Source organism: Numida meleagris, chromosome 13 (assembly GCF_002078875.1).
Source record: "Numida meleagris isolate 19003 breed g44 Domestic line chromosome 13, NumMel1.0, whole genome shotgun sequence".
NCBI classification, from domain to species: Eukaryota; Metazoa; Chordata; class Aves; order Galliformes; family Numididae; genus Numida; species Numida meleagris.
The window spans coordinates 10,023,302-10,051,227 of record NC_034421.1 but is presented as its reverse complement, the minus strand read 5'-3'; the positions used below and the strand labels follow the sequence as shown (position 1 = coordinate 10,051,227).

General features: G+C 39.8%; 2 long non-coding RNA genes across 8 annotated transcripts in view; one reads left to right on the top strand and one right to left on the bottom strand.

Annotated features, from left to right (window-relative positions):
* LOC110405904 overlaps positions 1-27,926 on the top strand; it is a 160,117-nt gene that overhangs the window by 72,404 nt on the left and 59,787 nt on the right. The window lies entirely within an intron of this gene.
* On the bottom strand, positions 1,990-3,150 carry LOC110405905. The gene is made up of 2 exons (XR_002443176.1): positions 2,365-3,150; positions 1,990-2,262 (listed from the first exon to the last, which is right to left on the bottom strand). It is a non-coding gene; the product is annotated as an uncharacterized LOC110405905 (long non-coding RNA).

Sequence of the window (27,926 nt, the reverse complement as noted above, 5' to 3'; positions counted from 1 at the left end):
GAATAAATCTTCCTGGTTGAGGAGGTGAATGCAACAGCTAACACGTAACAGGTGAAGCTGTAAGGTAGCAGTACTTAAATGTCAGTGTGTTAATAACCATGCAGAATTATGACACATGACAATTGATGTAAAAATTTTCAAATCAGATAAAAGGAAAGATCATTTGAAGTGGAGCTATTATTTAAAGTACTTCTAAAGCAATAAAGTCATGATCCATCAAAGAAACATTAAAAGGAGAATAGTGAAAGTTATACTTCAAATATAATTCTAGATTATTCAGTATAATGATTCATGCTTTATGCTGTATTACACTGAGCTTAAAGCATGGCTGGAGAAACTTTTGATTCTGATATGTTGAATGGATCCGGTCTTGGGAGATGAGTACAAAATGGGTGTTTGCGTGTAGCTAGGTGACTTCCATGTGTAAATTTTATGGTATAGATCTAGCTGTTTAAGCTACTCTCACTCAACTGAAGTAAGAGTGGTATTGACTTGTTTGTGTCCAGTATCTGCTATGAAGACTTACCAAAACTTCTCCTTTCTTACAGCATAATAGCATGCATATCCAGTATGCAATAAGCATAATCCAGTACAGCTGTCTACTGAATCTCATGTACTTGTTAAGATAAATTTGTATGTTTCAGGACTACTGTGACACATCAGAGCAGTTCTAGAGGGGTGTGTGTATGTAAGTGTGCATTCAGAAGCAGGGTGGTATAGACCACAGATTGTGGGAAAGTATGAAAACAGAGAAGATACTTATCGGTGTGTTGCTGGAATCTGTAATTACAATAGAATTGTTTCAGGCTGTTTGGGTGCCATCTTATACATCACCCAACTGTAAAAACATGGTATAATAGGGAAACAGCCCATTGGCTTGTGCTTGCATGCAGTTTTGCTTGTTCTGTATGCTCAGAAAGCAGGGATCTAGGTTGTTAAGTTGTTATTGTCTTCTGTGTGTTGTGGACGTATGCAGAAGGACTGAGGCTATTGCCCTTTCATATATTTGCAGACATTTATGGGAGAAGAAGTAAAGTGGCTCTTTTGTTTACCTGCAGCATCTTCACACTAACAAAGTTAGATTCATACTGTATGAGACTAAAAAAATCTCTCCAATGACCTGCTGTTGAAAATCCCTGATGTGCACATTTGTCCAGACACTAACCTGGTGTTGGGAATGTTTTTTGAATGGAAAAATTATGTAAGTGTGCATTGTTTCTGAATCCTTGGTTTGTTAGATTCTAATTACAAGCAGGACTACCCTGGGGAAAACTGAGCAACTACATACCTCTAAGAACTTGGCTGATTTGAATTTACATCCAGGCTCAATACACTTAGGCAGCTGGTTATCAGCATTCCTTAGCAAAGATATTGTTGCAGGTACCTGGCTTTATTATGTTGTCTGGCTTTGGGGTAGTGTGATATGTTCTCAGGTTAAGGTTGTGCAAGCCTGTAATGTGCTCCTGGTGTGGCACAGTGATCTGTGTCTTGGCTGCCTTACGAACCTTTTTGTTCAAACTTTCCAATGGAAAGTATAAGAAAAATCTTGTTTAGCAGCATTTTCTCAAAACCTCAGATCCAGAACGAGAAGGTAATTAGTTCTGCAGCCTATAATGATTAGGATCTGGAAACCTAATGGTCCATTACTATTTCTCCCTGATCAACTAACAGATCTGTGATGCAACACGGACTTCTGTCTCCAGTCTTCAGTGAGTGAATTTTTGGTGGGATCTTTAAAAAGAGGACAATCTGTATATTACCAAATCACTTTCAGGTGAATCAGGTGGAAAACTAATGTGGATCAAGAACACTCCAGTGAGACCAGGCACATGATGCAGTTTACTCCAGGCTCATTTAGGTAGCCCATAGAGGCACTAAGGGTGTGTAGTCCAGGGCAAAGCACACAAAGCAGTCCTCAAACATCTCAGTGTGGAACAAAGTTACAAAGAGTTTGCACTTGCATCAGCTGCCCCAGTACTAATCCCACCATTAAATGCAAAAGCTGGATTTATTCTTGTCAAATTGCTTTGCTCATCTATGGTGCTGTCTGGAAAATTAAAGCCAACTTGCTGGGTAACAGCTCTGTGCCTCCAATGAGGGCGGTTCTCGTGATAACTGCTGGTACCTCCAAGGACATGCTTTTTGGGGGTCTGTGAGACGCCTTTATGCGTTCCAGGACACAGAAAGCATCTGTCTCTTCTAGAGGAGCCCAGAGGAGGGGTGGAGGAGGAAGGGGGAAGCTGCCTTCTTTTAGAGAGATACCTGAGAAACAGAGGTGCAAGCAACCAGAGCAACCAATCACTTATTGTTGCACTGATTTCATGCTCAGGTGAGATCAGTCTCTTCTTGTGGTAGGCTACTTACACATTGCTGCTCCTGGTAGTGAACACTGTTAACATGAAGCCTACTTAAGAGAGGACAAAGAGCTTTTGTTGGAGAAGAGCTTGACAACATCGTTGCCCTTTGTGAAAGCTCCTGACAGTTTATATCTCTTTTTACTGGGGAGGATGAGTTACATTCCTAATGGATGATCCCCAGGATATTCCAAGAGTTTGTTAGACTTTGGGACCAGAGGCCATCTTTGTTCGGTCCTCATGTAGTATGGAGCGTTCTTGTTTGCTAGCCAGCTCTTATGACATCATAAATGGCAATAGCCTTAGTCCACTGAATCAGTCTCTGTTTAGGGTGAGGCTGGGGAGTTTATTTGCGTAACTTTAAGGACTTAAAGTTCTCTTAAACTGGCAGAGCCTTAACACCGTGTGCGGTGTTGAAAAGAAGTGGATGTGATAACAGTGTCAGCTACTTTGCTGAATAGAGACTATGGCCTTAATGCAACTTATTTTGCCTTCTGGTAGCATATGCATGCTTACTTGCAGGGTTAAAAGGAGTGGTGATAGGAGTGAGAAGAAATAGTGCATCTCTCAAATGTTAGTTCATTTAATCAACTGTTTTCCTAAAATACCCCTATTCATTAAAAGCAAATGAAGTTCCACTAATAAAACTTGATCCTTGCTTACATAAATTTATTCTGACACAACCTTTAATAAATTGGAAGGAGAAAGTGCCAAAAAACCTCAGTTGTGCTCATCTCTAGTATACGATACTGATATACTTTGACACCTGCACATTTTAGTTTACATCAAAGGTCACTTTAAACTGGGGGGAAAAGTGAGTTTAGCATAAAGTCAGCAAATCTACTTTAGCTTTTTGCAATAAAAACGCTGCTTAAATTAAGAAACTTTTTTAAAAAAACTATTAGCAAGTTATGTGCTTCAGACTTGTATGCCTAAAGTATTGAAAAATGCTGTTTGAGGGAAGATTCTCCTACAGAAAAAGCAGGTGGGGGTTGCTCTACCCAGTGTGACCTCAGGATAATTGTCCTGGTGGTGTCATTAGTTGATTAGCTATTATAGGGTAATTCAGCCACCACTTGAGTTGAAGTCCTATATCCATGTTTAGAAGCTTGTTTAAATACCAAAAATGCAAAGCAGTACATAATAGCGGGGCTTTTGACCCACCATAATGACAATGAATTGCATATTTCATTAGCAGTTGTTAGGTTTGTGGCACTAGGAAAACAAGTAGGTTCATATGACTTTTGCTTGGTTTCACTCAATTTTATATAAGGCAGAATAAAGTGTTGACTCTCTATGTGGCATTGTGGCAGTAGCACTCCTGGTTTTTTTTATTGGCCAAAATGAAACTTCATTTACTGACGAGAGAATTGGAAGCTTTAATCTGAACCCACAGAAGTCTCCTCTACTTAAAACAAATGTTTGAATGGCCATGTAAGATCATGTGCAGTGAAAGTGATGTACTGAATTTTCTGAGATTTCTCCTGTAGTTTAAGAGAAGACCCTTGGCTGGGGGAAAGTAGGAAAGCTAAATGGAAAACCATTTTCATGCTGCTTGAAGTAATATTAAATTGTTAATTTCTTATTTTTTTAATCTTGTAATTTGATTCTTTGAGCATCCTGTGAACTAGGATCCTGATTCTGCAAACATCCTTAGCCTCTTAATTATAAATGCGTGCTGATGTTGGAAGACAATTTGAGATATTAAGTATGCAGAATGGCAAGAAAATCAACCTCTGAAAAAGACACAAGTACCAAAAATTTCAAAAAGATGTAGGTGTTCTGTAAATAGCTGTTGATCTCTATTGACAAGGCTTTAGAAGATAATCTTGACTAATGTGTTAGGACAGATTGCATTCAGCTTCTTTCACTGAAGGAAAAGCACTTGAATGTGTCTTTTGGAAAGAAATAGGGAGAAAAAACGAGGCTTGCATGTATGCGGGAAGATATCTAATGATATAGATAATCCAGGGAGTTTACAAAAAAGGTTATACTTCTGTTATGTACATTGTACCCTCTGACAGGTCAAGAAAAGACCCTGATCCATGAGAGTTTCTAGAAGCCTTCACATCATGTAATCAAAGCAGAAAATTGCTCTGTGGAAAACATGTGACCTGAGGAGTAGGCTCCATTCCCCTTAATCTCTGCTTACATGTGGAAAATCACATACAGCTACACATGTAGTCATTGAAAACCCTTGAACTTGTTTTTTTCCCCTCACCCTAATGGTTAATCAGAAGTGCTATATATAATTGAGAAACATGATTTTCCTTAAGCAAAATAAATATGATGTTCAGGAAGGAAATGGGGTTTAATTCTCCTCACTGGTTACCAAGGAGAGATATAAAGGGCAAATTTATCTTGTCAGCTCTCTGTGCGCTTATCTCTGAGAAGAGATGAGTGAAGTCTCTTGTGAGATGAACTATTTTACTGTTGCTTCTCTGATTTCCTCTCTAGTCCCAAAGTATTTAACTCCAGATTGTGTAGTCTATTACATTTTATAGCAGGGACTTCTGATATCAAGGAATGTGACCGGGTTCAAAGACAACACTGCAAATGCTTCTCAGCTTCCAGCAGCTGAGGACTGTAAATACAAATTCCATTTTCTGCACACAGACTGCTTTGGGCTTTTCCTCCAGCACTGCCATCTCATCTCATTATTCTGTCCTGGAGCCTCCTTGCTGCCTGGGGGAGAGCTGCGAACTTCCACTTCTCCTCAGACCTCCCAGAGGAGGCTCAGAGATCACTTCTCCTCCTGCCCTAAATCTCTGTTCATGCCACAGCAATAGGATTAGGCAGTAGCTGTTGGCATGGCGTTGGCTTTTGCTGTGGTCAGATAGAATATCAGCTTACTGGGATGGAAATGACTGTGGAAGTTCACTGCTTTCTTGCTGGGGTGAATGCTCAGAAAGCTGTGCTCTGCTCCCATGGGGTGAGGTGCTGCAGTGCAGGCAGCACAGATTGCTTTCAAATATCCTTGACAGACAGCAGCCTCTTGTTCTGGATGTGTTTTCACCTCTGGTGGATCACAATTATACTCTGAGCTCCACAGAGAGGCCAACCGCTGCATTGTGAAACTAATTGCCCTTTGTAGAAGGAGACACACTGAATTTAAAATACTGTTTTTTCCTCTAATAGCACTGGATAGATGGAGACTGCTTCTCATTGCTATGCCCTGTGACCTGGTGGAGTCAGCAACTCCTTACGCTTACAGACGAGAACCTTTCTGAGATGGGCATTTGTGTGGCTTCTGACACTCACCCTTATTTCTGCAGTAAACCATCAGGCTGTTGACCTAATGCTATCCCTCTCATCTCATCTGTTTTTAATGGGCTGTTTGAATGAGGTTTGAAGTCTATCAGGAATGACTTATTTTTAGTGAGCAGCTTAGGCAGTATGTCTTCCTGAAGTGGTCTGGATTGTGCTTGCAACTTGTTTCCTGGGTTATGTTCTTACAGCTTTATTTCTCTTCAGTAAAAATGTAAGTGGGGTGAGGAGTAGGAATTTTGTCAGTGATTTCTATGGAATTAAGAGTTCAACTCCTTAATATTTGTTTTTCTGTATTTATGCAAAATTGCTGCTGCTGTTTTGGGAATTGGAAATTAATGAAGTAAAATAGAGATGGTAATGTCTCAAGGCACAACTTCCAAAGGGCTGTGATGGGAGTAATGTGAGCAAAGAACGATGTTCTCTAGCTGATATTGCATCTCCTGGACACCTGACTATCATCAAAAATAAGATGCAGTTCATTTTTCATGAGATGTTGCACAGTGCTTTTGTAAGTATGACCTGGTGGTAACCACTGAGCATTTATGTACATGAAAATATTTAGAGATGTTTTAAAATTATTCCATCATGGATAGACTTTCATGCTGTGGATTAGCTGATGGGCAGAATTTGTGATCTATCACTGCAGATAAGATCTAGCAATAATTCAAAATAACTTGGCTGTTTGGTTGCATTAGACAGAGCTTCAGAAATGCAATGATAGTTCCAATGCTTTTTCTGTAAGTCACTTCAAACACATATCAATGATGAGCTACACAGGTTGCTCAGTTCCTTGATACTGCGAAACAGAAATGTCTGTGGTTGATCTTGGAGACATGACAGACATAGCGAAAGAATTCTTTGTCTTTATAATGTTACGAAATAAATATCAGCAATATGACCCTCTGATCCACTGGACTTGCCAGCTTTTAATTCATTGGGATTGACTTGTTTTTGTATCAGATGGAGCTGCCTTGATATCTTCTAATTGACTGTTTTATAGTGAAAGAACACACGCTCCAACAAACATGTCAAAGACAGTGAAACCAGTGCCATTCCCCATGACTTCAGACACAATCTGGTAGATGTCTGCTGACTGATTTTTACCTTTCAAATTTATTTATCTCCAGTTATAGGACATAACCAAGGTATCTTACAGCCACCTTGAGTGGAATGAGAACCAAAGAGCACATGTGCTACACCTACCTCCAAAAGGCTTCGGAAAGACAAAGCTGTAATGAAATGTGTTGTTCTAAGTTCTCATTTAGTACACAGCATGTGTTGAGTCCTTGCTGCTCTTATTTTCCAGCTTAATTGTTTGGGACTCTGAAGCTTTAAATCAAGCTGGTGACAGGATTCACTTCTGAGAAATGTATGTTATGTGACCTAAATTCACATACATGCTCTGGTAGTTTAAGGAATTGTTTCAGTTTGCATAAAGCTGAGGATACTTCTGTTTGTGACTGCATCTCAGCTAGGAAACTTCCTGCATCTTATCACGTTCTGTGCTCCGGACAAGCTGGTTGGCTTCTTACCTTTAACATCTCTAGAGACAAATATATCTGCAGAGCTTCTGCAAGTAGCTTAATCCTTCATGAGAAGGGGAAGTCTAGCTCACTACAGCCTTTTCCCCACTTGCTGCTTGACTCCAAAGCCTAAGATATTCTCATGTGGTACTGTGAGAGAAAATAGTATGTAACTGAGGGCTATGAAAGTGAAAAATCTGTTAAAGGAAGGATGCAAGCTTACTACTTGAAGTATCTAATAATCCTGTGAATGTTTATCTAGATCGTACGGGGTGGGGAGGAAATGGGTCAGCCAATAATCTGCATTCACATACAGTGAAGTGGAACCACTGTTCTGTGGTAACTGTTCCATTAATGTCACTGCTGTAGCAAATACGCTGCTGGAGTCATGTCTGCAACTTGTTTTTGAAGAAATGCTGACAAGCTTTGTAAATCATAACTAAGTAATAGAGTGTAATTGTGTCATTGAAGCACAACCTTATAAAAACTCAGCTGCTCTGAGCTTGGTGTATCGATTGTGTGTGAAGGGTAAGTAGGTAAATAATCAGTATTATGAGGCTTCTCACTGACAGTGCAATATATAACACAAACAAATACATCTAGAGATAGCAAAGAGTCTAATGGTTAATATCTGGTGTTTGTACAGATCAATCTTTCAAAGCTTCTTTATCACTTAGGGGGAGAAAACTTCCACTGTCAATAGACCTGCTTACATATCCATAAAGTAACACTGAATTTCAGAGTAGAAAAGTGGGGCGAGAAATAAATCCTCATGAAGGAAGCAATATTCAAATCGTACATGTACTTAACATCTACTCCTGTAATTCCCACCAACTTCAAACCCTGTACAAAGCCTGCCTCTGCACCTGTTATTACACTAGCTCTTCCCTTAAGCTCTAAGGTTAACAACGTGTGAAATGTTCCCATAGGAAACCCAATGACAGTAGGTGGGCAGAGAATGCTTTGGCTGTAGGGAGTGAACTAGGCTCTCTTTTTAAGAGAGCCAAAAAGTACAGAGGCGTCAGCTGTATGAAAAGTGCCTATTTACTTCAGATTGTTCTCCATGAACTGGCCATCAATGACCTACAGTTTGAGAAGATTATGAAATCTCTGTTTCAGAAATGGCTCTGTGGGTTTAGTAAAACCATGTTTGACAGATGGCTGAAGATAACCCAGTCTGCTCTGTAGCTTGTTTGGAGCCACCTTCAGCTCAGTGAGGAGACAGCAGAGGGTAGAATGGTTGTATCAATAGTTTTACTGAGATCTCACTTGAGACCTCTCATGTTCATAGAATCCCTTGGGTTGGAAAGGAACATTTAGTTCAGATATGTTTGAATAAGACGTCTTTCAAAGGTCACAGGGCCCTTCATTTATCCAGTGTAAGGGCTAATCTGCCTTCCCTTAGATAGTCAAAAAAAAGTACATACTAAATCTTACCCAGTAGGTACAGCAAGTTGGAAACTTTGAAGTAACCTCCTCTCCACAACGCTGCTGCAAGCGTAAGAGAAGGCAGGAAAATAGTTCAGCATTTCCAGACTTTTCAAGTATTGAATCTTTCTACTTCTAAGAAAGCTGAAGAAGGCTTTGCCCTTGTGAAAGGTGTCTCGTGAAGTTTCCCGTTCAGAGCTCTTCCCTCTAAGCTACTAACAGAGTCCTAATGCTTCCTTCCATGCAGCACACAATATTCCTTTTTTACTTGGTTAAACTAGGGTTTTCAACAGCTACTGAGGGAACTACAGCTTAATTTCAGCATTGTGTTGATCACTAAGCATTTAGTTAAATTAGCAGCATCTCTTCTGCAATACCTTTGATTCTACTCTTGCTGGCACCATTCAAGTCCTCTACCTATTAATAATGAAGGGAAAGTAGCAGCAGTGGCAGAAGTCAAGGTGCTGTTTAATAAGTTATCTGGTTGCGGAGCTCAAATCCAGGCTCCAGTGTCCTCTGTGAGTTTATGAAGCATGGAAGGTCTCTGAGTGAATTGAGCCCTAAGCCTTTACATGTTAAACACATTAAATGTTTCCAGTTAATTTCATCTGACATCAATCAAAGCTCCACTAAAATTACTCTTGGGGAAGCTGGTGAGGAGGGAGGGGAATGGCAATAGTTCTTAGATGATTTTCTGTCCTTTACATTAAGGAAAATTGCTGAGCACATTTGGGAACAAGGGAAGACATGTAAAAGAAGTGGTCTTTCTGAAAACTCTGCCTCCCTAGCTTTCCCTGGGAAAGAGTAGGAGAACAGAAAAATAGAGTTCTCTTGACAATCCTATAACAAGAAAGATTTTTAAAAACTCTTACGGGTTTTTTTCTGGGTAAATTCAAATACATACTGTGAACTGACTAACATCCTTCAATCTGAAGAACTGTTAAAATGAATAGTCCCTTGTTGTCAAACTAAATGGCAGCAAGTTCACTCATTCAGAAAACAAGTGAAGTAAGGTGCTCAGAGTACCAGGAGCTGTCACTAATAGTTGGGCAATGACTATAGAAAGCAGTAATGCTTGTTTAGTTATTATCCACTCCCAAAGGAGGAGAACAGATGAAGGAAGAAGATAGAATTCCTCAGTCCTTATAAAAAGAATCGTGGAATGGCTTGGGCTGGAGGGGACCTTAAAAGTAATCTAGTTCCAACCCTCTGTCAAGGTCTGGTTGTCACCCACCAGATCATGCTGCTTCATCCAGCCTGTCCTTGAGCACCCTCAGGGATGGGGCACATGCAACTTCTTGTGTCAGGACCTCAAAACAAACAAACAAAAACAAGAGAACTTCCTCCTAGCATCTATTCCAAACCTTTTTTTAGTTTAAAACTATTCCTCCATCACTACTTCTCTGTGTAAAAAGTTGGTCAAAGAAAGCTGTCAATTAATTTTTGGTAGTTTGTTATGTGGAGCAAGCATAACATTTGAGTGTTTGGAAAACATTTTGTATCCCATCTGATGCTATAGAACAAACTTCTGAAGTGTCTACATCATGAAAATAACACTAAAAGGAGTTATGGAGGTCAGCTTTTCATTCGTCTGTAGGAGCTGTATCATGACTTTCACCAGCTTCCCTATCTGATCGCCTTCACTGTACAGAGAATGAATCTAGACTTTGTAGCAGTCTGGAGAGAGAGAGAGGTATCTCCTCTATGGCCACAACTTTGTGAATTTGGATAGATTTCCCAGTTCTCTTATGTTTCTGGATGAAATGTTGCTTGGCCCAGGAAAATCTCCTGCTTCAAGCTCATCAACTAAGTTAGCCTGCTGTGGCTTTTCATTCCATGGTCCCCCTTATGTTCCTTTTCTGTGATCAAACATGGTCCCCTATGCTGTTTGATCCATCTCATATCCCTTCACTTTTAAATCCCCCTTAAGAGAAGGGGCTAGCACAAGGAAACTGGATTTTGGTACCTAGAGAAGGAAACATATGCTGCAAGAAGAGACCCCAGGGAGACAAAGGGAGAGGGGATGGCCAGCTCCTTGCCTTGTTTGATGACTCTTCTTCCTTCCCACTGCTTCCACAGTCAGATTACTCCATTGTGTTTATCTCTGCAGGTGCCAATTCCCACTTGACTGTGCCTATATATGATCTGTGTACTGCATTCACTGGGGGTGACAGCAATCCTGTCTTGTTGATGCCTCATAGATCATTTTTAAGTGTTAAATGAGGTATATAATTCTATTATGATTATTCCTGCCTTCCCTCATTTTTCCCCCCTTGAATTAAAAATTGCTTAACAACTTTAATCAAACTCAACCAAGCTCTTGACTAAACTAGGAAATGTTGAGAACATCTCATTGCATTTCGATTTAGTGTATTTTAATGGGAAGTAGGAGGTACAGATGCTATTGAAAAGCACGAATAAGCCCTGAGAGACTTGGCAGAATACTATCATGAGAAGGAAAGAGTTGAATACACAATTCTGTAATCTATGCATTGCCAGAAGCAATGGCCACGTGCCATAAGCAATCGTGTGCAGCCAAATTCTATCAGCTATGCTAACTGCTATAAGTTATCCTATTTACTGTCATCATTGACCCTTAAAAAAAAAAAAATCAGGAGACTGCAAGGCTTGAGCTTCAAATTACCCGTATTTCTTGCCCTGTGTCTTGCTTTTACAATGTGATTATGTAGCTGAGTGCTGAGTTGCTTGTTAGATGTACTAGAGAATTCATTTGAGAGAGAACTATTGCCCAGTATTTCTAGAGGAAAACATCAGCTCACTCATCAGTGCTAAGAGAGGGGTCATTTATAGAAATATGTAATGCATAGGCAGAAATAACTGGAAACTCCTAAGGAGCTATGAAGACTAAGCAAAACTAGCCACTTTTCCTTTCAACAGAACTGCTGACACTGTTAATCTTGAAGAGTAAACCAGTGTCACCTGAGTCAGCTCATAAATGTTTAAAAAGCAGGAAGCTTTCTAGTTATTAAACTGAGGATGTAATACTAGGCATTTGTAAAAGAAAAAAATCCTCTGTGGTAAAGAGAGGCGGCTTAAAGTTAATCCTGCTAAAAGTTAGACTTGAGCTGTTGGATTGTGACAGAACACACACTAATACAGCCAAAATGAATAGCAATTTGACATTCTTGTGAATTACTGGAGGACCTGCAGCATTAATAGGCCCTGAATGATCAGATGATCAGTAGATCAGCAACATGACTTGAGAAGAAGCTGGGAAGGATCGTATAAATGGGTAGTACAGAACAGATGGCTGTGGTGAAACCTAACTAGAGGTAATGGATTGGTGAGGAACTGTTTGGAAGATTGTACCCTGAGAGTGGTGATCAATAGTTCAATGTTTAGATGGAGGTCGGTGACAAGTGGTATCTCTCAGGGGGTCTGTACTGGGATTGGTGCTCTGTAACATCTTTGTCAATGGCATTGACAGTGGGATCAAGTGCACGGTCAGCAAGTTTGCAGATGACACTAAGCTGTGTGATGTGGTTAACACTCCTGAGGGATGGGATGCCCCCCAGAGAGGTCTAGACAGGCTTGAGCAGTGGGCCAAGGATACCCTCATGAGGTTCAACAAATCCAAGTGCAAGTGTTGTACCTGGATCATGGTAACCCTTGCTATCAGTACTGTCACAGTGCATTAGTGACCTCTGGCTCAATGCCCTCGTCATGTCGAAGTCCATGGGGCTCCTTGCTTTGTTTAGGCAACGCTGTGTCTGATAAATGAGAACAAGGGCAGAGTGTTATGGTCACATTGTGTCCTCACAGTCTGCTCTTAAAAGGGGAATTTGGTGAGGATTAAATCCTCTCCTGAAACTATGTCCTATCCAAGGCTACAATGCCCTAACAAATTGTTAGCAATTAAATGAATAATGTTTAGTCTCACTAGCACTACTATAATCATTTCCAAAGGACTGGGTCAGTCGAGGACTAATGCTTGGTCCTGAGAGTACTTCCTGGACAAGTAAGGGAGGACAGTAAGTAGCAGCCCCAAGAACAGATCAGGGAATGAATTATAATTTTACAGTCAGCTTCCTCACTGTATTTCTCCCTTTATGATCTGTTGTGACCAGTCTTTTAATGCAGATTACTCCATTTTGAGCTGCGATGTATTGAGTGTATCCTATGGAAATTAGAGAGTCTTGTTTGTGGCCATAAGAGTGATTTTTTTGTTTTAAATCCTACAAGCTTTTAGGAAAGAGACTAGCTAAATAATTTTAAAAACCCTAACTAGATAGTATAAATCTGCACACTGCTTTTATTCACTGTCTGTCTTGGCAAGAAAGGGAGAGCTTTCTTCTTGTTCTAATAAAAGATTGGCTATTTCCAGGTGGTTTTGCTCACTTCAATTTATCCTGTCTGTGTTTGGAGTGACTGCAGTGGCAGTGAGGCTGACCGTCCTGATGGGCCATTGTCATTCAGCAAGCCTTCAGTCTCTTTTTCTGTCTTCTAGTAAATGTCTTAATAAATGAAAGTATTCTTCTTTCCAAGATTCAAAACATGTTTGCTTTGTACATTGAGCCATAGTCCTTATGTGCTGATCTACTGTTCTGGCTCATCTCATTTAAATTGCATTTGAGCTCAGCTTATTCAGAAGGAAAATGAGTTCTGACAATTGGCATCTCTTCTTCATTATTGTGATTGGTATAAATCTAAAATTTATGCTTTGAATCTCAGCAAAACTATTGGACTCAAGCTGCCTCATCTTTTCTATCAAATAGAAAGTAAGTGTTTTAAGTGAGAATTTAAAGAATTGCCTTTTCCTGTTTTGCTTTGGCTTGCTTTCTCCATTTAAAATAATGCTAAATAATATACTGTTTATGCAGTCTGAGTTAAACTGCTGAACACACATCTCTTAATAGAATTCAGAAAATGTACAAGAAGATAGGGTTTCTGAGTACTAGATGGGCTACATGGTAGGAAATGGAGGGGAAAAAAAAAGAGGCAAAAAGTTGAAGAGGAAAGAATTAAGAATATAGAAGGAAGTAGGAAAGATGTGGAGAGAACCTTTGTAAGTACTCTGGATGTATGGGAGGAAGAAGGGAGAGGGTATTTTTTTTTTTTTTTTAGCACCTTCCTCTTTTGTTTCTCCAGATCTCAGTGTCTGGCCCTGGCAGTTCAGAAGTACCAGGAACTGCACTCACTGAACATCTGTGTGCACAAAATCTGTAAATTGGAGTTGTGTTGATCTCTTTGTTCTGATAGCAGTATTTCTCAGCATGACATTTAAAGGTATCTAATTACACAAAATAAGAACAGCTTTCAGTAAGAATCTTTTGCATTTATTTTAAAGATGTTTCTAAAGGAAATTGGGAACTTAATGAGATAGAAAAATTCTCCATGTATTATTTAAAGCCTACTCCTCTGCCATCATAACAGTTCACAATACCCATCTGTTCTGCAGTATGCAAGTATTACTCTGAATGCAAGTAATACGAGCTGCTCTGGCACATTCATTAACCTAAAGAAGGTACTTTAGAAACTACTCCCTAGCGTAAAGAACAAGAAGAAAACCAGAACTTTTTTAAAAAATAAAAGTATATCCCATCATTAAGCAAGCATTGCATTGACACAAGTTTCTGTTAATTTGTCTAAGATCATTCATGCATGAAAAAAGCAATGCACGCTCATATTTTCCAACAGATCAATAGAAAAGCACAATTCCTGTGCAAGTAGAAAAAGGATTGACAACACTTTTAGTGCTGGGAATAAACAAGGAAGATTAGGATCTTAATATTATCTGTAGTGTCACATGCAGTCTAGTGTTAAATATTTAGATACCTTAAATTGGTGCTTGCGTTATAAGCTTTAAACTTAATTATAAATTAGTCCCTCCTATGCTTTATAGCTTGAAGTTCCTTGAAAATGGTAGTGGCGTTATTTGAAGGAACCGCTGCTGGGACAAAATAAGGAACCATAATTTGTTAGTTCCCTGGCTTTTGCACACTCATAAAGCGTCATTGCTTCTGACTGATTTTGACTTGAAGCTTAAGTTCATATGGAACAAGTTTTATGTAGAATAGAATAAATGCATTTTAGGACTCTTGCAGCATGAAACAATATAACTTAAACAGGAAAGGATCTTGAGATCATTCAGAGAAGTCCCTGCTCCTTCATTTAGTGTATAACCTCAGGTAGAAGTGGGATACAGCTATGAAATGTTTCTGTGATGGAAAAAAACAAAATAAACAGTCATATTAGGCTGAAGTTCCTAGGATAAATATCTTGTAATGGAGGGCTACAGAGGGTACAGCCTGCACTGAAGGACAGACATCATGGAAATGTCCTGCTGAGTGTGTACCTAGAAGGCCACATCCGCTCTTGCTTCAGGCATATGCTGTGGACCACACTGAATGACTGCAGGTCCTGAATTCTTCACTCAAGTGGCTGATTTTCATCCAGAAAGGCTGGCACGCTGCCTGATGACTCGGTGATTTAGTCAGGCAGGCACTCTTGTTTGAAAGTGGTTCCTGAGAACACCCCTGCTCTTCTATTGGACATTGCTAGATAGAAAGGAGAGCTGGCTCTATTTTCTCCATCAAACTGCCTTTCTTTTATTTTTCATAATGCTTTTGTATATTACAAATAAAACCGTAACTGATGACTCTCAGTAAGGGTCTGTGTTTTCTTGAACTTCTCAGAGGAGCAAGGAAATCTCTTTTTCCTGGAAGTGGACTTCAGTGCCCTCGAACTTGTTTCTAAAGTTACAATAAAATGATGCATATCCTGTTCCTTAAAAATTATTATCTTGTCTCTAGCCGGGTATTCAGCTGGAGACCTTTACAAAAGGTGCTGTTTCTCCTTGTGTGTTGCAATGACCCTTGGTTTAGAAATAATTTCACGTTCAGGAATGGTGACAGCAGATGCAAATGCAATGGCTGTCTAATAGAATATGTATAAATGTGTGCGACAAATCTCTGGAAAGCATCCTATGCTGACAAATTATAATAGCAGAAGAAATACAGTCCTGGCTCTGGTGCAAGAGGTCATGCAGATTTCTTTTGACAATCATAGTGAAGACTGAGAAACAAAATGGCTGCAGATCAGGCCTCCTCTTAAGGGCAACTTACTTTACGCATATTTTGTGAACTAAAACAATTCATGTCGGGGTAGTGGAGAGGCAAGGCAGTGGCTGCTGGGACAGCTGTGCTAGGCTGCAGTGGCAGGGAATGAGGCCTTGTTCTCATTCTGGGAGGAGACTGTTGGCATCATAATGCCTGAACTCCACACAATTGTAGTGTTCTGAGCTCAGACGCAACCTGTGATGGGATGGAGAAGGGAAAGGAAGAGCAGGCACCATACTGTGCAGTAGCCCAGGGGACTGTCAACTGAATCTTACTACAGGTATTGTAAATTATTGCCTCTGACAGTTTTGCAAGAGATGATGTGTACAGGTGTCAGTGCCTCTGGTTGCTGGTGCTCGGCATAGGAGCTCACAGGGGGAAGGGGATGCTGCATGGGGCACCTGGATGGCATGGGCCTGGTGCCATGTCAGGCTGCAGGGCTGCAGTGTGGTGAAAAGCTGTTCAGCTTGTACAGGTTGCATCAGGTCAGGAGCAGTGCAGCTTAATGGCTTACTAGTGGTGCATAATACACCATCAGTGATCTAAATATTCAGGATCAATATCAGTAATGCAAGAGGTAATTGGGAGGTTGCCTGCTGCTGTGGTTCAGTAAACACTCAAGCATTCCTCAGCACCCTGAATGCTTTACCTCCTGTCTCATATATGAAGCTATGCTACCTGCACACCCCTTCTCTCAGATATGGACTTCCCTTGCTTATGCCCCCATCCTGTGGGAGCCATGGGGCTGTGGCTTCATGTGTGCCTGTGCTCCCTGAAACCTGCTCACCCATGCAGGGGGGGGAGGTGTCCCACAAGTTCATCTGAACACCTGAGGGTCTGTAATGTGAGCACGACAGATGGATTTGGCATTTTCTTTGAACACTGATTCTTAATTCTTCTACCAGCAACTCTGTGACACATCGTTCTTTACTTGCGTGGCACACTTTACTACCTCTCAATTTACCAAGATTAATGCTGGAAAGTTCAACTTTGTGCAACCCGTTAGTGAGACAAATTTTTCATTAGTCTTAGTCAGCCATCAAATTATACTGAGTAATTATGTAGCGCAGCAATGATTTTAATTAGAGATAACCCATTCACTGATGCAAACTAAACAGATCTTAAAATTAAAAGGTCAGAATCTCAACTGGTGTTTAAAAAAAAAATAGTGTAGTTCTACAGAAGGCAATATAGCTGAAGTCAGTGGAGCTGCTCTAGCTTGTGTCAGACAAGTCCATGGCACAAGGACTCCTATTTGGCTGGGTTGCAAAGCTGAGATAGTGGTTGGATTTCATTGGGGCAAGCTGGAATTAAAACATCCATCCTAGAGTGGTAGATGAAAGGCTACAGGCCACAACTTAGTGGATTTGCTTGGATGTGACTGTAGTATGTTACTCTGCAAGTTGTCGGAGTGTCTTTGTCCCCTTAGTCTGTTCCATCTCTATAGGTTCAGAGCATTTTTTCTGTCCAGGAGTGGTGTTGGTCCTTATCCATCCTTATCCTGCTTAAATCATCAGAATTTGCTGTGGGTTTCAGTGAGCCAGACCACGTCACTGTTACACTTGTCGGGATGGTGGCTTGTTTCACAAACAGCTATTTCAAAAATGATAATGCTATTTAAGGATTTAAGCATGTAAATAAAGATAACAGTGACTTAGCTCAATTATGTCAATCCTAACACCTGCTAAGCCTATGGAACAAGGAACACTTGCTTCAAGTACCAGATCCAGCAGGTAGATGTTGGCTGTAAATCATTACCCACAGAAGGGTATGTCTTGATCCCAACTCCTTTCCTTTGGGTCATGTTTTGATGGACTCAAACTAGGTGCTCAAATAGAGAATCCATCTTTTGAGGAGTTTCTACAGCAAGTAATACCCTGGCCCATCGTGTTTTTGATTGCTTTTTGTGAAAATGCAAAAACTAATATTTATTGTCTTGAGAGGCCTGGCTTTTCCCATTGGCAGAGAATTTTGGTGGCTCTGAGGCTGGTAGAAGTTGGCCCTTCTGGTAATTTTAGGGGACTTTGGATTAGGCCTTCCTTCTGCCACTGCAAATAAAGAGAATAAACCATTTATTCTCCTTTGATATTTTACTGTCTTGACAGGAATGTTCTCTTTATCAAAGAAGCATGAGCCTGAGTTTCAATTCTGATCTCGACTGTTTTCTTCTAGTAGAGTGACTCTAATGCTGTCAAAGCAGAGCATCCTTGAACTTTTCTCAAACTTTTGCTGACAGATTAATGTTTATATAGAATCATAGAGTTGCTCAGGTTGGAAAGGACCGTCAAGATCATCAAGTCCAACCGCAACCTAACCATACTGCTCTAACGACCCACCGCTAAATCATGTCCAAATGGTTTTTAAACACATTCAGGGATGGTGTCTCAGCCACCTCCCTGGGGAGCCTGTTCCAGTGCTCAACAACCCTTTCTGTAAAGAAGCTTTTCCTGATATTCAACCTAAACCTCCCCTGGCGCAACTTGAGGCCATTTCCCCTTGTCCTGTCACCGCTGAGAAGAGACCAGCCCTGCTCTCACTGCAATCACCTTTCAGGTATTTGAAGAGAGCAATGAGGTCCCCCCTCAGTCTCCTCTTCCCCAGACTAAACAGCCCCAGTTCCTTTAGTCTCTCCTCATAGGACATATTCTCCAAGCCCTTCACAAGCTTTGTTGTCCTTCTTTGGACCTGCTCCAGCACCTCCATGTTCCTTCTGTACTGAGGTGCCCAAAACTGAACACAGTACTCAAGGTGAGGCCTCACCAATGCCGAGTACGGGGGCAAGATGACTTCCCTAGTCCTGCTTACCACGCCATTCCTGATACAAGCCAGGATGCCGTTGGCTGCCTTGGCCACCTGGGCACACCATATAATTACACCAGAATTTTATGGAAGCAAATATTGAGTATTGAACCAATTTAAAACAGCGTTCAACGTTGTTGGACAGAAATCCTGTAAGAAACAAAACATAATTTCCTTTCTGTATTCCTTTGTTATACTTTGTAGTACAAAATCCGTACGTGTTTTTAACTTCTCACCAAGCACATGATGAGAAGAACTGTTAGTTCTGCTCAATGTGAGCGAAAGCTCAGGCAGGTGTTGCAGGCTATCTGGGTGCAGTCTGTTGCAGCTCTGGGTGAGTCACAGTTATTCCAGAACAGCACTTGAGCATCTGCTTGGTCTGTGAGTAGGACTGAAACTTGTCTTATCCCTTTTCTCAAGTATGTGTTGAAGTACTTTACTAAATGAGATTTATTAGCAGTCCTTTCATCTGCCTTTTATTGCCATGTGGCATTATTACAGTGCTTAATTAAAACAGTGAGACTGTTAAACATATTACAATGTCAAGGTTTAGAAGTCTCTGCGTGAAAAATGCTTTGATGCTTTTCCATGTCCTGAACATCCCCTGAATTTTCAAAACCTTATATTCTACATTCACAGCAATGTATGCTCATGCTGTATCCTCTCTCATTTGCAACAAAAACACAAACTTTATGGGATTAAATCTGGTATAAATATTAAAAGTATTTCAGTATGACTGTAACAAATGAAATCACATTGCTATTTCACCTGCTGATAATTCAAAGAAGTGTGTACTTCCTTATCTGTATTAAAGCTTTGATTAAGACAATGAAATAAGTAGACTGTAACATTTTGTTCTAGTTATATTTTAAAAGCATAATCACACTCTAAATTGGAATATCTGTGTATGAATTCACACCAGATAGGTAATTAATCTCCATCCTCTAAATATTTCAAATCTCCCTGTCCTTGAGAATTTACTGATGGCACATAAACTATTTACATCTTTTTTTGAATAATTTATCCTGTCCTTCCATTATGCCAAATGAATTTATAATCTTGGATAATGAAGCATTCCTGAGTGAAAGTTAACACAGAGCTGCATCTCCTTCTAAGTACAAGCCTGTGAAAATACTTTTTCTTTTCTTCCATGGAAGAACTTTATACATTCTTCTAAGCATCCTTATCCTGGTGATTCTAGTACCTGACGGTTTGGTTTAGCACTGCTTTTGCTGATATAAAGCAAGGTAATTCCACTTATCTCAAAAAAGCCACTTCTGATTTTTTACTTTTCCTGGCTTATGTCAGAATTGAGCCCAGAATATTTAAGTGTACCACAGACAAGTGAGTCTTAACTTTATTCAAATGCATGTTCTATACCACTATTGGCCTTCATTTCATGACATTTAATTAAGAAAGGTCATTTTTCTTTTCTTCAGTATGCTAGTAAATATTAAGCTGTTTCCCTTATGTACAATTTCTTCTGCACAAAGGCATTACCATCAGCCCAGTTAAGGTCACTTGAGCTAATTCTGTACTGAAGGGAAAAAAAAGGTCAGAGTAAACTTTCTAGAATTATATTGTACCATGCAGATGTAAGTTTGGATTTGCGGCTGTGTTGGATGACTTGGGAGAATGAAAATACCCATGTATGTCTCTCTAGGAGGCTAAACTATGTGGGTAATAACTTCCATAGGTGATTGTAAGCCACAAAACAAGCAACCCACTTTTGTTATGTGTATTATTGTTTGCAACAGTTTGATAAGATTATGGGAAAAATATTCTACTGATTTCATATTACTTCTAATAAAACTGTATAATGGGATATTGGGCAAATATTTTTCTTCTTACTTTGTATGTGCTAGTAGGAATGACTACTTGATGGGGTCTGGTGATATTGCATCTAAGGAATGAAAGCAGATCTCTTTTCCTCTGTTTTTCCTGAATTCCCTCAATGTATTAACTTGTTGGACAGTGAAGTTTGCCATCTGTCCTCTTTGTACTTTCCCTTTATTTTGTTAGGTGTGCAGTGTTCTCCTTTTTTTCTTCCTCCAAGCAATGAAGATATCTGACTTTTTAATCTTTTTTTTCTTCCCCTTTTTACATTTTTTTTTTTCCACTTACAGTCTCCTTCCCTTTGGTCTTAAGTTGCCTTTGCTGAATCATATTCTGTAGGTAAGGCATTAGATGCTCCATGCTGACGGTGTCTCAGTCTGGTCGTTTATTCCTGTGGTCATAGCAGGAAGTGAATGCTGTGCTGCTTTGCATTCAGACTCTCCTGGTATGAGATGAGGATTCAGGTACATCCCATGCGGCTGTTTGACAAGCATTACCCGTTCCTTTGAATTTTCAAGTCAAAACTAGTAAACGACTCACAGATTCAGAAGTACACCTTCCAAAAGCCCCAATTTCTCTTTCTCCCTCTTTCTTCCTTACCTGGAAGCAGTGTACAAGCTGCTTTCTATTCCATTTCACTTTCACGTTTGCTTGCATCCAATACTGAAGTCCACAGAAGGCCACCTGCTCCCTTTTTCTCAAGCTGTTGACAACATCACATGTTGATATCTAGCACTTGATGAAAACATATAAAATACTCTATGTTAAATAATAATAATAATTGACTTCTGCAACAGATGGTCAAACACTGATCTCGTTGAATTCGTTGCTTAGTTTTTCCACATCCACCTCTGAATTTCTGGAATAGTGTATTTTTCACTTAACTCCAAAAACTGGCAGAAAGGAGAAATGTAATGGAAAAGTAATAAAGCCAAATAGAAACCTGCATTTCTGATAGCTGAAGGAAACTATCACAAGAGGGAATTGCTGGGTGGGAGGAGAGCTGATTCCCCACAGAAGCTCCAAGTGAAGCAATGCTTCTGTGCCTGGACTCTTTCAGAGCTTCTAGTAGAGCAGTTAGTTGGGTGAAGCTTCCAGTAAGTGACCTAGAAACATGATGTAGGGCCAAGCAAATGAAAGCTCTTTGTTAGCAGTCAAATTTGGCTTTCTGGGTAACTTAGTGAGGAAAAAAATGTTTTTCTCCACTTCTGAAGCTTTCCACAATTGGCTAGCCTAAATGGGAGGAAATTACTGTCTGTTTAATGATTCTGCAGCATGTTAGTATAATGATGTTTTCAAGGGTATAAATTGGCCGATAGATGGAATGGAAGGTAAAAAGAAAGCTGCTTCTACCAAGAAAAGAGTATCCAGCAGGCTTTACATTTTGGTATTAGTTGTTGTCAAAAAAAAAAAAAAAAAGAAAAAGAAAAAATTTTGAATAGATCATTAAGATTTTTCTATGTTTCAAAATCATTTCACTTATCTAATAATGAAAACACACCTGTGAGATTTTTCTTCTGGGTGAGTGTCAGTCCTGCAACAAAAGGTTTTTGCTGGAAGCTGAAGATACCCTAGGCCATAAGTGTACTTTGCTGTTTTCCATGAAATTTAAGATTGCAGTCAGCTGTCAGACTTCTGTTTCCTATTTTACCAGAAGACATAATTCATTCTGTGAGCTGACTTAAAAGTGGAATTTCAGCAAAACTGGACAACTTGGATTTGAGGACATACGTTTTCCCTTTTGAAAAGGTCACTTTGCGCTGAGAACAAAATCTGCTTTCTGTTCTTGTTCTTTTGCGGCTTTGGAAAGTGAAATATTCCACAGAATTTGTGAGAATAGGGCAAAGAGATGTGTGTGACTAATAGTCATGATAATTTTATTCAGAGTGGACCTCCTGACAAAAGTGTTTCTTGTATATTCATTATTTCCACTAGCTCTTTAGACCAATGGATTCTTTCATTTACTATTTATATGCATCATGAATAAGCCCAGGTGCTCAAAGTGCCTTAGAGTCAGTAAAAGGAGCAGAGTGACCCTGACTCAGAGCTTAAGGTATTTTACTACAGAGAAAACAGGTCAGCTATGTTTCTTCTGTTACGCTGCTGAAACGGTCTCTCTCTTTATTTTTGCCTACAATAATGGTGAGAGAGAACAAAACTTTTCAGCATACCTGCATCATAACTGAATGTGAAGGGGCTTGTACAGGTGGATGCTAGCTCTTTTCCTGGCCATCAGAGTAGGAACAGGTGTGTAGAACTGGTGGTGTTGTGAAAAGGAATGATTTTTTTGTTGCTGTCTTGGCTGTGAAGATCTTTTAGATGTAAAGGATTTCTGAAAAGAACAAAAACCTTGAACCTTGCTAGGTGATCTTGTATTGATGCTGGTAAGCATTTGTTGGTATGAATGATCTTCTTGATGGGGATAAGGCAACTTGCAGCATGTCTTGCTCATTGACTGGCACTTCAGGATTGTCCCATGGGAGCTTTTTCAACAAGTTATCCTGGGCCTATAATAATCCACAGCTGCTCTGGCTGCAGCGTGGTTGTGTGGGCTCAATGGGGCTGGGGTGCCAGGGCACGCATGCCACCCCCCTGAGCAAGGTGAGCAGCCCAGCACGGTCCCAAGGGCAGAAACCACAGCTCAAATACTGCCTTGGTGCCGAGAGAGGGGGTCCACAAGCAGGGCTGTGTTGTGAGGTGGCAGAGCCTCCAGCCTTCCACCTGCCCTTTGTGAAAGCCCCTGGGGATTGCCAAAACTTCTCCTACAGCTCTATCTGTGGGGCTGTCCTTGGGCACCTCTGGTAGGGTCTCCTGGGCATTTGCCAATATTTTTGCCCTTAATTAAAAAACAAACGCCAGTAATTACAACTTGTCATTCTTCTGTGAATGAAGTGGCCAGTCTGGTGATACGCAATAAAAATAACTGAAAAAGTCTGTGTTCCAAAGTAATTTTTACAAAAGCAAGATATCAAGTGACACAGTCTTTCTAGCCACTTCAATAAATATAGGGTTGTGATTAGCAAATAAAACCAAGTAATTGTAGTTTTCTGCTCTACTCAGTATAATTTACTTAAGTATCTATGTCAATCAAAGTTATATTTAGATTGACATTGTAGGGATATGCAAAACCTATTTGTTTCTGAATAAATATTTAAAGAGGTTATATAAGCAGTGATGTCCAAATCTCAGAGGTTTTTCCTGAAAAAAATAAGATTCATTATTGATAATGGCTTGATATGAACTTATTTATCTGATCATCTAGAATGGTCTAAACGTTAATAGTTCTATCCCTAGGAGTCAGAACCAGAACTTTAAATATACATATATATATTTCATTCCCAGTAAGTGTTGTAGTACTGAAACATCTAATGCATGGAGTGAGTTTGTCTGGAGTTATTCATTTTCTTCAACAGTTTTGGAAGGGAAAGTATCAAAAAATAGATGCATGAAAATGCATCATTTAATTAAGAAGCATATTGCATGCAAAATTTGGCTTTGAGTAAATTATACCAAGTAGGTCACTTTAATCACTAACTTGGATTTTCTTCTGCTGCTTTGAAGTCTTTTTGTCAAAATGATAGGAGCTATGTAACAAATGAAGGACACAGGAGTTTTCTGTTGCAGAATTGATTGTGGGTTGGTCTTTACAGTTTGTTCTTATTTTTGCAGAGCACAAATTTATTTCCTAATATTCTCCACATTGGTATGTTTTTTTCACAGTATCTCCTGAGAACACTTCATTTTTTGGTCCTAATTATATGGAAGTACCAAATTAAGGCTATTTAGTGTTCTGAATTAGCTAAATGCCAAATTTCCAAAGCTCTCAAGAACGCTGAATGGTCAATTCCTGTTGAAATTAACATTCATTGCTCCTCATCTGCTCTTGGAATCCAGGAGCCATCTCTGAAGCTGTTTTATAAGTGCTCTTGGTAGTTTCGCATATTTCTGTTGCCTTCCTGAACATCAGTCAGTCTTGGCTAGCTGAAGTGTTGTGGAGATCCCATTTTTTCTAGCTGATCTTTAATTTCTTCCTCAAGACTCCATTTTCTTTCATGACTGCATTCCATTCCCCTTCAGGAAGGTGATATGGATTTAGTTCTTATCTCTGAGCAGAGTGCAGAGCAATAAAAACCCTTTAACTGCTTTTTAAGCTCTACCTTTATCAGCCCAGCTCCCTTTGGTGGGCTACACTTCTCCTGAAAAGCACAGAGAACAATGTTGGAAAGTTAAAAAGAATGAACTAACTCATGTGATATTGCTGAAATACTGCTAATTTACAACTGAAACAACAACTAACTTTAAATACCTCTACGTTATATTTAGTTTCCCTGAATTTAACTACAGAACAAGTGTGTATGTGGAAAGAGACATATATCTAGTTTTATTTGATTTTACTGTTGTTTCACATTGTCTTTTCTGTTGTTTTGTGAGTCACAGATGGAGGAGCATTAGTCCAGGAGTTGTATATCTCTCCTTCTGCTACTCAGCTACATGCATGTGCGTCTTATAATCATCAAACTGCTTAACTTACTTATGGGCCCTTGAGACACTATTTTTTCATTGAAAATTGAAAGGACATATCATTTTTTAGAGGCATTTAATTGTGTTGTTCCCAAATGACTTGTGTTTGAAACGAGTCAAACTTTTTTTTTTGACCTAAATTACACCTTCTCAGCCCACTGAACTTTTGTTTTGGAAGTTTACTTCCAAAAGGGCCTCTCCTCTGCCCACAGTCTCTCTGGGTGCATGGGGTTCCTTCGCAAGACTGCTGGCTTGTCCTTGATGAACCTTATGACATTCTCATCAGCCATCATCCACGTCGCAGATTATGACTCAGGGCAGCATTGTCCCTGGAAACTCTATTTCTGAACGGGAAACAGCTGGATTGTAACTGATGATCACTGTTGTTTGAGCCCAATAGTCCTGCTGGTTTGCAATCTAGCCAGTCTATACACAAATCAGATATGTCTCTGTTGCAGGGAACTTCTGGCAGACTTCATCAGAACCCTCGCTAATGAGAAACAAAATGACTCTACTGCTCCCTCCTCCTCTACAGAGACAGTGTTTCCCTGCATTTTGTTGGGTTGGTCAGGAGCAGCTCCCTCTTGGTAAATCCATGATGCTCCTTCTCGAGGTCTTGTCCTTCAGAAGCCTGGCAGCAGCTCTTGGGGGACTTGTTCTGTCACTTTCTCAAAGACGTAAGGTTAGGCTGAACTGCCTGTAATTCCCACATCTTTTTCCTGCCTTTTATTGAAGTTACAATGCTGCTGCTTTTCACGCTTGATAGACATCTGCCTTGTTGTGCTATTGATCAAACATAGCAGCAGTCTTGGATGCATCCTCTCTTGGTCCATGGGCTTGTATACATCCAGCTTGCTTCTAGAAGTTGATCCTTGCTGACCATGCAGTGCTTCTCTTCCCCAGACATTCCTAGAGTGTCTTAGCAAAAGGTTGGATATTAGTACTTCACACTGCTACTGCCACTGATGAAGTAGTGGGAATGAACAGCTGGGAGGAGGCAGGTGGAGGAAGAAGTAGTAAATGGCTGACAGCCATATCAACAAACAAAACATGTGTGTTATTTGTTTTGAGTTGTTGACGCTGAAGACAAAGCAGATTTAAGTATTTGAGAATGAGGCAGATGGGATGGGAATGGCTTCCAGAAGCATGGGGAGAAGACAACATTTCTATCAAATGCATATGTCAAGTCATATGCCAACACAGATAACAAAAACAGATATTTACACTTTCAGTAAGTCTGCAGCGGTTTTCTGTGAGGTGGAAAACAGCTTTTTTTCGTTGTTAAGTACTGCTGGATGAACACGCTCTTCATTTTACAATGGTCTATAGTTTTAGAATAGCATATTTCATCTTCCATAGTAGCCTACAGAGTTAATAAAAGCACAGGTAGAAACTGTACATGGTTGAATTTTTTTCCTTAAGAATATAAATTCTGCAGATATGCAAGATCCGAAATTGTAGGGTTTTAGGTGCAAGGCATGAACTGTGCTGTATTCCCAGGTATTGGGCTCCAGCTCCAAGTCTCAGAGGCTGTGATCCAGCTCCTCTGTTGACTCTTAGTGTATCCCCAAGTGGACACCATACAGTCTGTGTTGTTTCCCTCCCTTCCGTGCTCTCACTAGCAATCTCAGTGCAGAAGCAGGCAATCTTTCAGTTGTCATTTGCTGTGGGACCTTGGTCTTGACGAAGCTGCCAAGATCTATGAATACATAGTAATAAATATTATTTTACCTATGTAATTAAACACTTCTTATTAAAAATAAGCACTTTCTATTTCTTTAAATCATCTATACTGGTTTCTCCGTACTCAGAAAATGCAAACAGCATAAGAGCTAATTCTTCAGAATCAGTCTACTTGAATCAAACAATCAGTGAATGTTTGCTTTAAAATTATAGTGATTTGGGCTATACACAAATGTTTTAGTGGCCCGAGATGAAAAATGGGAAGAAACTGGCAGGTTAACTGTATGTAATGAGGTTATGGGAGAAGCACATAATTAGATTCAATGTACATAAAACTAGCTCTTTAAAAACCTGCTCATTATTGTTTTAATAGTTGGAATGTGTTTGCTCTGGTTGTGCGCAGCTACTGCTAAATTATTGCTATGGCAGGCCTTTCATTCAAATCCTTAAGTTTTGTACTTGCCCATTTTCCTGTTTAACTGTTTTCTGTCTGATTTAAAATATTTTTCTTTAAAGGACAAAGGAAATACATATATAAAACCTTGTTTTTCTTAGACTTATTACTCCCCTAGAATTGTTATGATACTTTGTGAAAAGTTAAAAACATTGCTAGATTGGTATGAGCTAGTAAAAGGATGGTGGAGGAGAAACTCTAAAAAACGCTGTAAAAATTGCTAGTTAACTATGACCATCAGAAACTTACAAGGCTCTTAATGAGGCTTCATACTAAGTAGTACATTTTCCACTTAATGCAATATTTGTCAGAGAAAGTTATTTTCCTGTCTATTTGTATTCATTGCAATTATATTTGCTATGACTTATGCTCTTGCATTATAAAGAGTTGCATTTTCCCCTAGGTATCTCATCCACAAATAGTGTACAGGAAAAACAATCAATTCTCCCTGAAGATTTTTTTTGATGAATCACAGTCTTACAACAGCAGTTGGATTTGTGCTGTGCTGCCATCAGAAAACAATCTTTGAGTGACTTCTGAGAAGTGAAGACATTTGTCTTGTATTTAAGAAATAAGAATGTTGTTTTTGTTTCTCAAAAGTTGCCTGAAGTTCAACCACTTTTTTCAGTTCTGGCCAGTTCAAGGGATTTTTGCCAACTTTGTGAATATTCATTTCGTGTTGATTAACTTGATATGTTACAGGAATCAAAGAATCATATAAGGGTTGGAAGGGACCTCTGGAGATCACGTAGTCCACCCCTCTCCTAGAGCATGTTCCCTACAGCAGATCGCACAGCAAAGTGTCCAGGAGGGTTTTGAATGTCTCCAGAGGAGGAGACTCCACTTCTCTGGGCACCTGTTCCAGTGATCTGTCACCCTGAAAGTCAGGAAGTTTTCTTCATGTTCAGATGAAACTTCCTGTATTCCAGTTTGTGCCCGTCACCCCTTGTCCTGTTGTTTGACACCACCAAAAAAAGCC